The sequence below is a fragment of the Phalacrocorax aristotelis genome, chromosome 7 (genome assembly GCF_949628215.1).
Source record: "Phalacrocorax aristotelis chromosome 7, bGulAri2.1, whole genome shotgun sequence".
Taxonomy (NCBI): domain Eukaryota; kingdom Metazoa; phylum Chordata; class Aves; order Suliformes; family Phalacrocoracidae; genus Phalacrocorax; species Phalacrocorax aristotelis.
The window spans coordinates 55,162,646-55,176,970 of NC_134282.1; positions in this window are offsets into that span (position 1 = coordinate 55,162,646).

Genomic DNA, 14,325 nt, shown 5'->3' on the forward strand with positions numbered 1-14,325 from the left:
CATCTGCTCCGACCGTGTTATAAATCCCTCGGCAGTAACCAGTTTCACAAGCAAATGGTTCTGGAAACCTACCAGGCACTTCATCTATTTTGAACTTCACTGATTCAATGGCTGGTGAAACCAGAAAACAAGCCCTGCAGAGAAAGGTTCTCCGTGAACACGATGGAGTTTAAGCAGCCTCCTCGCTCTTTTGCAAGGCAACCCAAAATATGATGCGAAAATGCAGATAATGCCCATGCGAAGCTGCAAAGCCGTAAGTGCCCAGCCCAGCGCTCCGGCAAGGAATAACCCGTTGCTCCCGCGTGCGTCAGTCACAGGCACAAGCCCTTCAGTTTACAAGCACTCGCAGCACGACGTGTGCTCGGCGGCCGTGAAGAGCCCTTTACGCCAGGGCCGTGCTGCAGCACACTAACCAACGGTGTGCCACGGGGGCAACCCAGGCGAACGGCGGTCATTGCCCTCGCTGCTCGTGAGCGCTTCGCGGGTTTGCAGAACTTTAACGCTGGTCGGAGCTGCCCATTGACTCCTCGGCTGAAGGAGCTCGTGAGGGATTTGGAAATCGGTTCCCTCCTGGGACGTGAGCTGAGGGGTGGCGGGGGAGCACGTGTTGGTGCTCTGTGCCTGCCAGGCGGGGCAGGGGCAGGGGCAGGGGGGTGCCAGGGAGGTGGCACAAACCTGCAGCCTGGGCTCAGCCCTGGCCAGGGCACGGTGCCGGTGGTGCATGAGCTGTGGGACAGAGACCCCTCTCCCAGGCTGCGCCCCGCTGGTCCCTGTTGCCCAGGGGAGTGGGGAGATGAGGGAAATCATAGAGCTATAGAATCGTTAAGGTTGGAAAAGACCCTTAAGATCATGGAGCCCGACCGCTAACCCATCACTGCCAAGTCCACCTCTAAACCATACCCTCAAGCACCACGTCTGCCCTTCTTTTAAATACCTCCAGGGATGGAGACTCAACCACCTCCCTGGGCAGCCTGTTCCAATGCCTGACAACCCTGTCGGTGAAGAAGTTTTCTCTAACGTCCAAAAAATGGACTCAGGCGATCTGTGATCCCAGAGCCTTCAGCCACAACCTCTTCCTTCTGTTCCCAGGGTCTGCCTTCGTGTTTCCTTCCCTGAGCTGAGCTGGTAAAGCTGCAGCTCTCCCTGGCCAAATCCTGCCAGCCTGGAGGCCTCTCGCATCAGAGTAAAGCATGGTGCAAGGTGTCCTGGCACCGGGGTGGCTCCTGTGCCCTGGGGACACCACACGGCCACCCCGGGAAGGTGCCAGGCTCCAGGAGGGACGAGGTGCCCCGCACACCCCATGGCTGACTGCTGGTGGGAGCTGGAGCTTGGCCAGGAGCAGGAACGCCTGCTGAGCCGTGGGGCTGGAGCCTGTGGCACCGGTGGGGGACAGAGCTCTGCCCCAGCCCCACGGCCCCCCCCGAGCCCTTCTCCAGCCACCTCCTGGGCAGGGGAGAGGCAGCAAGCGCAGGCTGCAGCGCAGGCACTGCTCTTCCCTGGCTGCTTATCCCACCACGCCAAGACCCAGAGGCTTCCCTCTGACCCACACATGCGATGGTGCCCAGTGCCAAGGACCCGCCTGCAGCCAGTGCCTGGGGTGGCATCATCGTCTTGGAACCGACACGCACAGAAAACGGGCTTTGTGCGCACATGGCTCCGAGGGCGAAGGGCTTTCATCAGCCAGGAGTCTGAAATAACTTGTCAGAGGAAGGAACTTGGGGTGCTCCAAGAGGTGCCGTGGCATGCCGGGCTGGCGGAGCGCCGCTCCCACCGCAAAGTGCTCTCCCATCTAGTGGCTAAAATAAAAATCGTTGGTGCAGCCTGGGCAGGGTGAGGAGCACTCACTGGGGTTAGCGGGCTGCATCCTCACCCGGCAGCGGCCGTGCTGGGCAGGGTGAGTGCCACCGACCCCGCCACCAGCACGGACGCCCCTTCTTATCCCCCCTGCTTCCCTGCCGGCCACCGGCACTGGAGCTGAGCAGAGGGAGGAGTGCTGTGGGGGGAGTGGGATGTATAAATCAGGGCTCCTCACCAGCACGAAGATGCTGGGACTTCATTAGGCTAATTTGTCACTTAGAACTAAACTCTCCGCGCTGGGTGTCAGGAAGGGGCTGGCTGCGCCTGACCCCCGGGTGCCAGCAAGTCAGCCACGCTGTGGAAATCAGGTATTTGTTGACATTTTTTAAATGGAAAGCTTAAGGACTGTTATTATGCTGTGCAAAATTATTTCAGCAGCCCTTTGAACCACTAAGCTATTCTCTGGGAATCTCAGCACCAGGGATGACAACGTGGTAATTCATGCCAGCAGCTCGCTCTCACCCTCGCACACACAGAGCGGGCTGCTGGCACGGCTCCTCGCTCCTCATTGTGCAGCGCTTGGGTGCCAGCTTCTTCACCTGAGATACGGGGTGGGGAAGAGTTGCCTTCCCACGTTTCATCAAGTAATGACCTGCTCAGGGTCCTTCCCCTCCTGGAAGGGGCACGGAGCAGTGCGAGGCACGGCAGCGTTTTACCTATCGGGGACGCGCGTTTGCAAGGAGCAGCTTCGAGGCCACCAAACCCCAGCGCCGCCCCCAGCCCCGCAGCAGATGAAGCAGCCAGTGAGGATAACTGCACAGCCAGGAAAAGGCACGGCAGCTTTCTGCTGGGGGAGGCGGCACAGCCCAGGCAGGAGCTCCAGGAATGACAGCTCAGCAGCAGGAATGGCAGCGCCGCAGGCGCGCTGCTGGCGGGACAGACTGGGAGAGCAGAGGCTGGGGAGATCTCTCCCCTGGTGCTCAGGCCTGGCTTTAGGTGCCCCAGGCTGTGTCGGGAGGTGCGCAGCCCTCAGCGCTGATGGGCGCTGGCAAGGGCACCGATAACAAGGTGGTTGCGCTGAGTGCCTTGTCTCCCAGCCCAAGAGCTCATGGATTTGCTTTCTCCACAAACCATTTTGCTGCTCTGGGAAGCTACAGTCTTTTTTGGGCAACCACATGCAGCCCAGCGTTGTCCTGCCTGAAGCGTGGCCAGGTGACTCAGTGCTCACCGCGCTCACTGGGGCCACCATGCCGTTGGGATGATCCCTGCCTGCCTGGCGCTTCGAGGCTGGCAGCTCACCTCCTGGCAGCCCTGGCTGCGATGGGCAGCTCCTCCTCCCGCCGGGGCAGCCGCTCCCGTGCCGTCCCGGGGCACACCAGCCCGCCGCTGCATTCGGCTGCTCCGCGGCACCGTGGGCACCCGCTGGGTCTGCACATCCCGGCTGGCCTCAGCCGTCCCCGTCCCACCTCGCCCTGCTGGGACAATGACATGGCATCTGCCGAGCCCAGCAAGGGCACCAGGTACCCAGGCACAGACAAAAATTTTCCCTGTCCCGTGGCAGAGTCAGGCAGAGGGGAGAGGCACCGAGCACGCCACTCCGGCACCCCAAGCCGCTGCAGCACCCAGAGCCGCTGCCCCTTGGGCTGGAGGAGGATGTGCCTTGCTCATGGCTGGGCCCCACCTTCAGCGGTTTGCGATCGCGTAATGTGAATCATTAATATCTCCATGGAGAGCTCCTGGGGGAGCAGGCAGCCGCCGCCGCGGGGGCCGCGTCCCACGCCGAGGCCCAGGCTGCCACACACACGGCTGCTGCCAGCATAGCGTGCCGGCGCCGGGCGCCCGGGCGCACCGGGGAATTGTTAGGGGGACAGGAGCTGGGACGCTGCTGGCAATTTGTGTCAAGAGCAGCACCACGCTGGGCTTCCCGAGTTGCCACGGGAAGGCTCGCTCGGTGCACATACAGCAGTGATTTGGTAACCGAATGTTATTTTTAGGCATCTCTGAGACAAACTGGAGTGTTTTACAAGCCTCTCTGAATATATTACAGCTAAAACGTATTTTATATATTTCTGTGATCCTGTACTTCACAGGCCAGAGGTCCCTGTTGTTACATACAATATTTGCCACACGATAGACACAACAACACTGAAGCCTCCCCTGAAAATCACAGCTGCAGACTTTTAAAGACTTTTCCTGTCCCTACAGATGCAAAGTGTTTTCAGGTACAAACATCCCCCCTCACCCTGTGCCTGACTCTATCGCTCTGCATTTGACTGGCAGTTTCCATGCTGCAGCTCACAGCATTGCCAGCCGCTGCTGAACGGCCAGAGCAGGAGCTGGGCTGTGCTGTACGACACCCCCAGCCGTGCACCAGCGCTCTGGGCATCCCCTGGAAACCACGCCACATCCCCGGGGCAGCACCCTGCATCTCCAGGAAAGCACCCCACGTCGCAGGGGAGCACTCCAACACGTGCCAGCCCAGGGTGGGTGGGCAGAGAGCAGCCCCAGCCGTGGCTTTGGGGCTGGGAAGGAGGGACATGGGGACCACTCTGGCCCTGGGAACAAGGGGCAGGGGGTGGTGGCAGCTCTCGCAGGCAGCTGCCCAGCCGGGGCGAGCACGGCGCAGGCTCACGCCGGGGCGGGTGAAGAGCCTCGCACCACCTCGTGCTTTAGCCCTCCCGAGCTCCGGTGCGCAGCAGCCCGGCGGGGAGGGCTGCAGTGCCGGCGGCTCAGCCTTCCCGGGGCAGAAGGTGGCACGGAGAGGGGGCACGCAGTGGGCAAACCTCAACCCTCAGTTACGGCCAGGGAGAGGGATGCCTTGCAGCGACCTCCTCAGCATTGTCCTCCCTCCCTCCCAGCCCATCCAGGTGCCGCTGGCAGCGCTGAGCCTCCATCAAACCTCCTCCAGGCAGAGGGTTAGATATTAAAGTTGCATCGTTTGCAGGTGTCTACGGGCTCCTTTGCATATCAGAGCCTGTAAGGACCTGCTGGAGAGGCAGACAGGAGCTGGAAGGAAAACGGGCAGCCCCGAGCTGCAGGCTGAACGGGGCATTGTCCCAGGGCGCAGAACGGACAGAATAAATGGAAGCACTTAATAATAATACTTAACACAAATATCCTGGTCAGGGTTGTTTTTTCCCTTCACATCTGTAGATACCATCAGTTTTTGGGGCACTGAGGGCACATCTGCCGTTCCTTGCCGTTTCTGCCCAGCAGCCCTGCGGGTGGGGACAGAGCAGCGACCCCTCGCTGCCCCTGGCCCCTGCGAGGGGTCCCTGGGTGCGCAGCCAAAACCAGGCTCTCGGTGGGCTGCTTTGCTTGCAACACCAGCTGCTGGAACCCCCATTTCTGGTTCTGTGGGAAATTCAGAAAATCTGTGGGCACTGCCAGCATGGTCGGTGAAGCGTTAGTAACTCCTACGTTTAATGAGCAGGAGGACTAAAATCACGCTTTTGTATTTCAATTTTGTCAGGAGTACGATGGAGTATTCCAGACACTTGGGCATTTGCTGCAGGAAAAGACAGCTCTTAGCAAACAAGCAGATAATGCTCAAGTGATATCAGGCTCCTGCAAAACCCCAGAGCTTGGTTCCCTTCAAGGTGCCTGCATGCCTTCTGTGTGCCTCCCTGGCTGCCGCTGCTCCCGGCAGCGTGGGAGGCCGCTCCCAGCGGGATTCCCCATCTCTCCGTGGGTGCACACACGGCAGTTCTTGCCATCCTGCAGATCGAGGCTAAAGCCCCGTTATCCCCTTGAGCACGTGGCATAGTGACGTTTGCAGACGAAATAGCTCTGCACATTTTCCCTTATTAGGCTTCAGAGTCAACACCACACCGGGGTAAAGGGGAAAGGCTCGTGCTGCTCCAAGCTGCTACCACAGGGATGCAAAATTACTTTCCCTAAGCCAAAATTTAAAGCAGAGCCGTGCTCCCCTGTCCCCTGCCTTGCACAGCTCCGCTGCCCATGCCCGGCGCTGGGTGGTCTGCACCCACCGGGGGGGCCCAGTCCCCAGCATCTTCCGGAGGGTGAGGGCCAGCTGAGGCAGGAGCACAGGGAATAAACCCAGCTTTAAACCCTTCCCTGAAGCTGCGTCTCTAAAGGACTAGCGTGCCGCTTTCCGTTCTCTGATTAAAACTAATGTTGCATCTTACTAGCGAGGAACGAGTAAACAAAGAATTAAAGACTTGATAAGGTGTTAAATGTGACACCGGCAGGAACAGGGACGGGGCTGAAGGGGAGAGCCAGCTCCGTCAGCAGTGGGGCAGGGCAGGCAGTGGGGCAGCCCAAGAGCTGTGCCTGCACAAGTGTGTGCAGGCGTGTGTGCATACGTGTATGTGCACACGTGTGGGTGCACGTGCAGAAAGCCCACGGCCTGATCCGACCAGCGCTCAGAAAAGGTGGAGCTGCCCCGGGTGGGGAGGGGATCTGGCAAATCTCTGACAAACATCATCCTTCTAATCCCAGCAGACTCACACACAGCCCCAAAATAAGATTTATATATATATATCTATATATGAAAAAGGGTTTTTTTCCAATTCGCTGCTTTCACGAAAGGCTGAAGAGGGCTCCAATCCTTCCACCCATCTCTCCAGAGCATGCCAGACCTTTATTCAGCAACACTAAAAGTGGATCTGGCCAAGTCTATTTTTGACATCCCCCTGGACACTTTCAAAAACCGAGCTCTGCTCTCTGAGCTGGGAGGAAAGAGAACAGCAAAGCTCTGCCTGCGACCCGCCCGCACACCAGGCGCTCCTGACCTGCAGGGCTCGGGCTGCTCCGAGGCGCTGCCTGCTCCCCACGGGGCACTGCCGACAGGGAGAAGGGGCAAAAGCAGAGCCCAAGCATCATCCTTCCCTGGGATGTGTCCACAGGGGAGAGCCGGGGCTCGGGGCCTGGGCTCAGCCACCCAAACCTGCCGCCACGGGTGCCTGTAGAGGGGCAGCAGCCAGGACCTCCGCTCTGGGCTTGTACCTAAACCCATTTCTGCAGCCTGACCTGGGACAGGCAGCACTTCAAAGCTGCTGTAAAACCTCTGGTGCAACCAATTTGGAGGGCAGCTCTACCCACTCAGCATAGTGGAACTGCTCTGGTTCAGACACGGGAAAATCAAGACCAGGGTCTTTCAGCCCCCTCCCAGCCTGGGACAGACAAGCTGCGTTAATGCCGCAAGAGATTTTGGCAGCCGGGTACCGCTGAGAAGCTTCGAGGGCTGCAGCCGCTGAGCCGGGCCGCTCCGAGCTCGGTGTGCACGCGTGTGTGCCGGTGCAGGAGGTGCTGGGCGGCATGGCTGGATCACCTTGGACAATCCTTCCCAGCGCTGGGCACGCTGTGCCCGGGTGTGTAATCCCCAGGGCCACCGGGATTAGCCCAAGGAAGCAAGGCCAGCACATTGCTGCTGCTGCTGCAGGTGCTCCCAGGAACAGCCCTGCCAGGGAGAGCTTCTGGCTAACGTTATCGCTCACTTTATCTCTAATTAAGAATTTAATAACCAAATCTCTGGAAGCAATTACTTATTTTCATGGAGAAATTGTTTCTCCCTGTCTCTCTACCAGCAGCTTTGGAAGACGACAAAGCACTCTACTAAGAGGTGATGGTTTAAGGAGATGCAGGAGTCGCAGGACTTGGTTTGAGTGGGTGAAACGAGCCCTGATAGACGATGCTATAAATACACCGATTATAAATACAGACGATGAAGGCTGCCGTGGGCAGGACACGGGTGTCATTCACTAAACCAGTTAGCTCCCCACTTGCCGCGTGGCAAACGCTCCTCAATTACCCACTGATCAGCTCCGCATTAGCCGCTTACGCGGGCGCGTGGGATTATCTGCACCAAGGGCACGGTGGGGATACCCACAGCATCCCGCATCCCTCGCAACGCCGCGCTGCAGCCAGGGCTCCGCAAGCAGGAGCGACAGCCCGATGGAGCTGGCTGTCTGCACGCACCTGCTGTTTGCCAGGCAGAGCGCCCCACTTCCACCAGCACAAACAGCTGGCCGGGATAATTACGCCGCTGCGTGATTAGTGCTGCAAGAGGGCAGGGCTCTTCCGCAGCATCCCAGCCACGCTGGGGAAGGGAGCCAGGAGAGCCCCTGCCTGCCCAGGTAGGCTGGAAAGACAGACTGTCGCCAACAGCAGGATGCTGGTGCAGGGGCACAAACAGCCCCCGGATGGAGACATCCAGCAGCTGGGGCCAGATTCCTGCCAGATGCTTTGTGCAGCCCTGGGGGGAGCAGCAGCTCCCCCTCCACACAGCAGCCAGTGGCAAGGGGAGATTCTGGGGGACAGGGATTGTTTCCATCCCTGCAGGAGCTGCAGCTCTAGAGATGGAGGTTCAGGGCAGCATCGCTCCCATCATCCAAAGCAAAGGCTGCAGGAGGTCCCGCTCCCTCCTGCTGTGGCAATGGGGTAATTCAGCTTCCCCTTATGAAGCCATCCCCCCTGCCCAGCTGGGATCCCCCTTGGCGGGGGGGGACCAAGCCTGGCACCACTCATCCCCAGGGGCCGGGGGAAGCAAACCCCAGGGTGCTGCCTGTCCATCCCAGGCCCACAGCACCAGCTCTCCTCCCCACAGCGCGTCCCTGAGCACACGGTACAGCAGCCACGGATGGCACGGTGGAGGGTGCCCTCGTCCCCGTGCGCCCCAGCCCCCTGGCTGGCTCCCCTCGGCAGGCCAGGGCAGCCGGCCCTGCAGGCGAGGGAGCAGCCCGGGGCTGGGCGAGACGAACCCCGCTGACCCGCGCTGGCGCTCGCCCAAGGCAGCGCTCTGCCGCTGGCCGTACCTGTCTCTGCAATGCATCAGCGACACGCTGTGTCTGTTCCTCCTCTCCCAGGAGCGTGTGCAGGGATGGGCTCGCAAGCCCAGGGTCTCGCTGCCCCTGCACCGGCTCACGGGGCTACTGCACCGGCAGGGGCAAGGACTGCTCCTGCTAGCGGGGGTGCAGGGGCTCACCGCCACGCTGGGAAGAGGAATTTCAGTGTTTTCAGGAACCCACTGGATTCCCAGTGCAGGAATACACCAGCCCGACCCACCTCACCCCAGCCCAGCTCAGAGGGAGGGAGTAGACCCCATCTCCCAGCGGGCAGGACCTCCAAGGTCGGACATCCAAAGGTATTCCTCAGGGATGGAGGCTTTGCTGCACCCTCCCCCTAAAACAGGTCCTTTCACTGCTCCCACTTCCTGGAACAGAAACAACCCCAAACACATCTCCATCATTCAGGGGTTTAATTACCTTGTTACCCACCAGATGGAGGGGAGAGATCCCTTCTGCACCCTAGCTCACCTCCCCAGTAAGAAAGCGCTGCATCAGGCCTCCAGCCTCATTAGCTGCCTGTCATTAGCAGCAGGACTTTGGCATCGCAGCACCTGGCAAAGCCCCACCATCTCCCACCTCCCATCCCCTGCACCGGCAGTCCCACCCATCCGCAGCAAGGGCCATGCGAAGCCCTGGGTGCTGGCAGGGCTCTAAGCCTGCCCGCAGCAGCATCCCTGCCTTGGGGCTGACCCACGACTGCAGTGCCTTTGCACCGGTGCCCGCAGCCCCCACCATCCTGCTCTGGGCTGCACCACCTTCCTCCCGCCCACAGCTCCTGGGCACTGACCCTTGGTTCAGCAGGGGTAAGTTTTCACATGTTGTTATGGTTCCTCAGCAACTTTGCTGGGGGTTTTTTGGCTGCTGGACAGAGCTGGTTCACTTGTGGACGTGGAGGACCCTTCTCATTTGTCCTCCATTTTCCGTCGCGTGTTTTAAGCACACACATATCATCCTCCTCACCTCGCAGAGAAGGTGCACAGAAGGCAGAGTCATTTGCCCAAGGTCCTACAGGGAGGCATGGGCAGACTGAGGAGAGGCCCCAGGGCTCCTTGCCCTTGCTGGATGGCGTTTGCAGCTGTGGCAGTAAACAGGCATTAAACACACGCAGAGAACAGCGAGTCCCCGGAGCTGCCCCGAGACCGAACAAGGGGACCCAAAACCTTCCCTGGAGCTCCACAGGGAGAAAATGCCGAAGTTTGGCACACACTGATCAGTTCCACATTGCGATGGGATTTGCTGTAACAGATTCCCGTCAGTCACGGAAGAGTGACAGATTTATTTTTAATCGGATTAAGCATCTGCTGCTGACAGCGCACATCTCTGCACAGGCCGGGCAGGCTTTCCAGCAGGCAGTGCCCACGAGGGAAGCGTAGCAGGAAAACACCAGGGAAGGCAGCGACTGAGCTCAGCTGGCTCCTAAATATGTTTTAAGGTCATTTTTAAGCCAGATGTGAGAGCGTGAGTCCCATCAGGGCTCGGCGGACACTGGGCTCGCCCTGGCCCCGCTCACTGCGGTGTGTTCCAGGCGGGCTGCCGCGGGCTGGCACCACCGCGGATGCAGATGCCGGGCTCTGTAGGATGTTTTCATGTTGGTTATAGAAACAAATAAAACAAAACATTTGCTAATGCAGGGAGATTTTTCTGGATAAGGCAAATTAATCAGATGTGATTCATTCTTGTGCTTTCTCTGCAGGACAGAGGCAGGTTGGGGGATTAGCGAGGCGGCCGGGAACACTGCGGTCATGCGACTCTGAGCCGTCCAAAGGCTCTCCTGCCTCGGGTCTGGTGGCAGCGGCTGGGCTGCAGCACTGGGGCTGGTTCAAGCATCGCTGGCAGCAGAGAATCAATTACAGGCTCACTCAGTTGTCCTAATGAATCCAGAATTAACCAGGAAACATGAGTCGGTTTAATTCCCATTCCCAGGCATCAGCCCTCTCTCGTCCTTGCCGGCTCCGGTGAAGGGGTACCCACTGCCAATATATTCTCTGATCAGCTCAACCTACACTTGTCTCTGTGAAACTGACTAGATCCAGGCCTCCACCTTCAGCCCTTTAAATCAGACTCAAACTTCTCTAATCTGCCTCCATGTTTTCAATATCCTTCTCCACGCGCAGAGCCCAGAGACACTGGCCTAACGGTGGTTGCAGCGGTGGGTGTAAGTGAGGCAGTCTTCAAGACATCGTGTGTTCTCCCACCACACACACAACGGCTCTGCTCCGGGCTCCCGGCTCTGCCGCAATCCCCCCCTGAACCTCAGCTCCCCTCCGAGGCACCACACGCCGGGACGGGGACCCAGCTCGGGTAAGCGGCTTCTCTCCCTTCTCCATCGGCAGATGCAGGAGCTGGTATTTGCACAACTTAAGTGCAAACAGTTTGCTTGAACCTACTTTTCTACTCCTTAAACCTGTGCATCATGCCACTTGCAGACACTTGCAGTAGCAATTTTCTGTCTTCTTTCAGGTCATTGGCAAAACATGTTCAATAGTGCCAGCCCAAAACCTCGTCCCGAGGCCCCACTGCCCCGTTCCAGCAGGTTCCTCAGCTCCAGTCGCATTTCAGGGCTGACCCACGAGTCACTTTAAGCCATTTAATGCACACGTTGGTGACTGCAGCATCGCAGGTACCCGAGCCACTGAGTGCCGTACCAGAGCCTACGGCAGCAGCGCTGTCGCTGTGCCAGCTCGGGCTCTCATCCCCGCCACCGCCGTCACCAGCCCTGCCAGATCCAGCAGCCAGAAAAGGAGCTCCAGTGGCCTTAATTACCCTTTTTTAATCCTTGATTAATGGAGTCTGGTACCAGCTATTGCCAAGCCTTGGGCCGGGCTGACGGTGGCGCAGGCAGCCTGGCCAGACCTGGCTTTTGATACCATTGCTGTGCCAGGCACCGGTGCTGAGCGCACCCCACTGCCAGCCCCACCGTGGCTCGGGGTGCAGCTCCCTGGGGGCCCATCCTTCGCTTCCCATGGGGCTGCCCCCCACCCCCCGGCACAGCTGGGGGTGCAGGGTCTTCCTCCAGCCCCGCTCCCCTCCTCTGCTCCCACTGCAGCAACCCAAGGGAGGCCTGCCGGAGGGATAAGCCAGCAAAAACACCCATAAAGAGCTGTTTTCCCGCAGGTCAGCCTGTCCCGCTGGAGTCGGAAGCAGTGACGCGAGCCGGCCGTGGGCACAGCGAGCGAGCAGGACCGCGTTGCTTCCGCGATCGACAGCCCCACGAAACGCGCCACACCGGTGCCTTGCGGAAAATGAATCGCCTGCATTTTCACATCATTAAAAATCCAAGGCACCTTTTCTGCAGGGACAGGGGGCCGTATGCTGTTCTTCCCTGCCCTCTGTGGGGCACGGGCGAGCTGGTCACAGGGAGTGGATTTGTCACCGGTGCTCTGCACACCCCGTGACAGCCTCCACGAGCATCTCTCCAGCCGCCTACACCTCTGCCACCCTCCGCTGCCTCCTCGCCTGCCCAGCCCCTGCCAGCACGAACGAGGGCATCTCCTCACCCATAAAGACAAATGGATTAATGACCCGCTTGAGAAAAATGTCCTTCATTACTTTTCTCAGCCTGAATAGTCTTGTCCAGCTTCTGTGTTTTAAGATTAATGAGGCATTTACGCCCAGCTAGGGAGCTGGCGCTGACACGCATCCCCTCCTACTCCCCCGGGAGAGGCAGGGATGGGAGAGATGGGGAGCGTTTTGGGTTTCAGACAGCCGGGTTTATCTGCTGGGCTGATACTCTCCGAGCTCACTGCCCAACGCCAGTGCGATGCCCATCACTTGCCGAAGCCCCATCTTCAGCCAAGCCGGGTGGCAGCACCATGGGGCGTGCCGGGCCCCACGCCAGCCTGGCACCGTTCAGCACTAGCACAGCTAGTCTTAGCATCTCTCTTAACAAAGAAGGTATCTAATTTTAACATTTCTCTCCAATCAATTATTCAAAGCATCTGCACATTTCGGTCACCCAGATCTTTTAACCCCAGTGGCCGCTTTTACTTCACCATAAGCATGCAGCGTTGATCCCCCCTTGCCGGTCCCAGGTGCACGTGCCCTGCACCCCTCTCCCTGAGCGCCCAGAAATGCCCAGGGGATGGTGCCTGGTGGCCTCAGAGCAACTCCTGAGCACTGCCAAAAGGTTAACCCAAATATATACGCATGAAAAGTGCTCTCAGTGACATAATTTCCACCGTCTTAGGCTGAAACCACTGGAACTTCTGAGTTACACCGATGCACTTTGGTAACCCAGCGCTGGCAGAGCCCGGTGCCGCTCTGCCGTCCCGGGGGGTCTGTCCCTGCACAGCCAGGTCCCACAGGGACGCTGCAGCACACCTCTGCTGTCGGTGGGGCGAGGGTGCACTGGGCCTAGCACGCACCCCGCTCACTCACAGCCCTCCAAAATCAGCCCCCTCCAACACGCCCCGCAGCCCCGGGTTGTCACATGTGCAGGCTCGAAGAGAAATAGAGCATTTTTCCCTATATTTCTGCAGTATCCATAGTTCACTAAAAATAAAGGTCTCTTTTTTGCAGCGGGTGAAAACCGATGATAAAAATCCCCATGAATACTTCATCAGGCTGCCTGCTTTCCCATAGATTTTCTGTCACCAGGAGAGTGTTTCCAGCAGCTGCTGGTGCCTGGAAACCAGGACTGTAGGGGAACCCAAATCAATTGCATCTGAAAGAGGGAATTTTCTACTAAATCCTACTGCTCCCAACGGCATTATCCATGCAGGAGCCCTGGCAGCAGCTGGAGCGGTGGTCTTTCCCAGGACACAGAGCAAGGGGGTCAGGGAGCAGGGCTGGTGCACCCTGCTGTGGGCTCCCAGGCACCTTCGCCTCCCCTGCCAGAGTAGCGTGCACAGAAGACATGGGGCAAGGACAAGCAGCAACAGGATGAAAATACAGCAAGAAAGATCCAGCTCCAAAGGCACAGAAAGCTTTCGAAGCTGCTGGGGCACCGGAGGCTTTGCAGACAGATGGGCCATTGTCCAAGGGAGTTGGGAGAGGTGACCCTGCCGCAGGGCCGAGGTCTCCTCCAGTCCATCAGCTCTTACTCTAGCAGGGTCCGGAGCCACCTTCTCCACCCCCCAGCACACTGAGCCACCCAGTCCCTCGCAGACCCGGGCTGGGTCCTGGCTCAGGAGGAGCTGCCCCTCGCCGACCCCATGTCCTGTGGGATTTGTGGGTTCACTGCATCGCTCTCACTAGAGGAGACCCAGCACAGAGGGAGGGAAGAGTTTTCTCCCTGGGATAAGGCCTGAAGACTGGCATCCTTATTACCTCACATCTGCCTGAGCAGATGTTGAATCATACAGCAAGTCAGCATTGAAAATAGTTTAATTCCTATTTTTAGCAAAAATTTCACTCAGTCCTAAGAAGAGAAGGCTGACAGGGATCTGCTTGATCTACTGATCAGCAGTGGAGGACAAGGGACAGCAGGCACGGTCTGCAAGAGCAATCTCAAAGAGGCCACGGGGTGGGCAGGAGCCAGGCAGGGCTGGGATGCTGGGGGAGCTCTGTCCCACCCCAGAGCTCAACCACAGGAGCCCCTGTGAAACCTGGCCTCAGCCTGGAGCTGGATCTAACCCGAAGTTGTCCTGCTTTGAACAGACCAGAGGCTGCTCCCACACTGGGTGATTCTCTTGTCCGTGACCACACCAGACACCACTTAACAAGTCACGATAGGGCACCACCAGCTAGCGAAGAGCACAGAACCCTGTGCTCAGGAGTG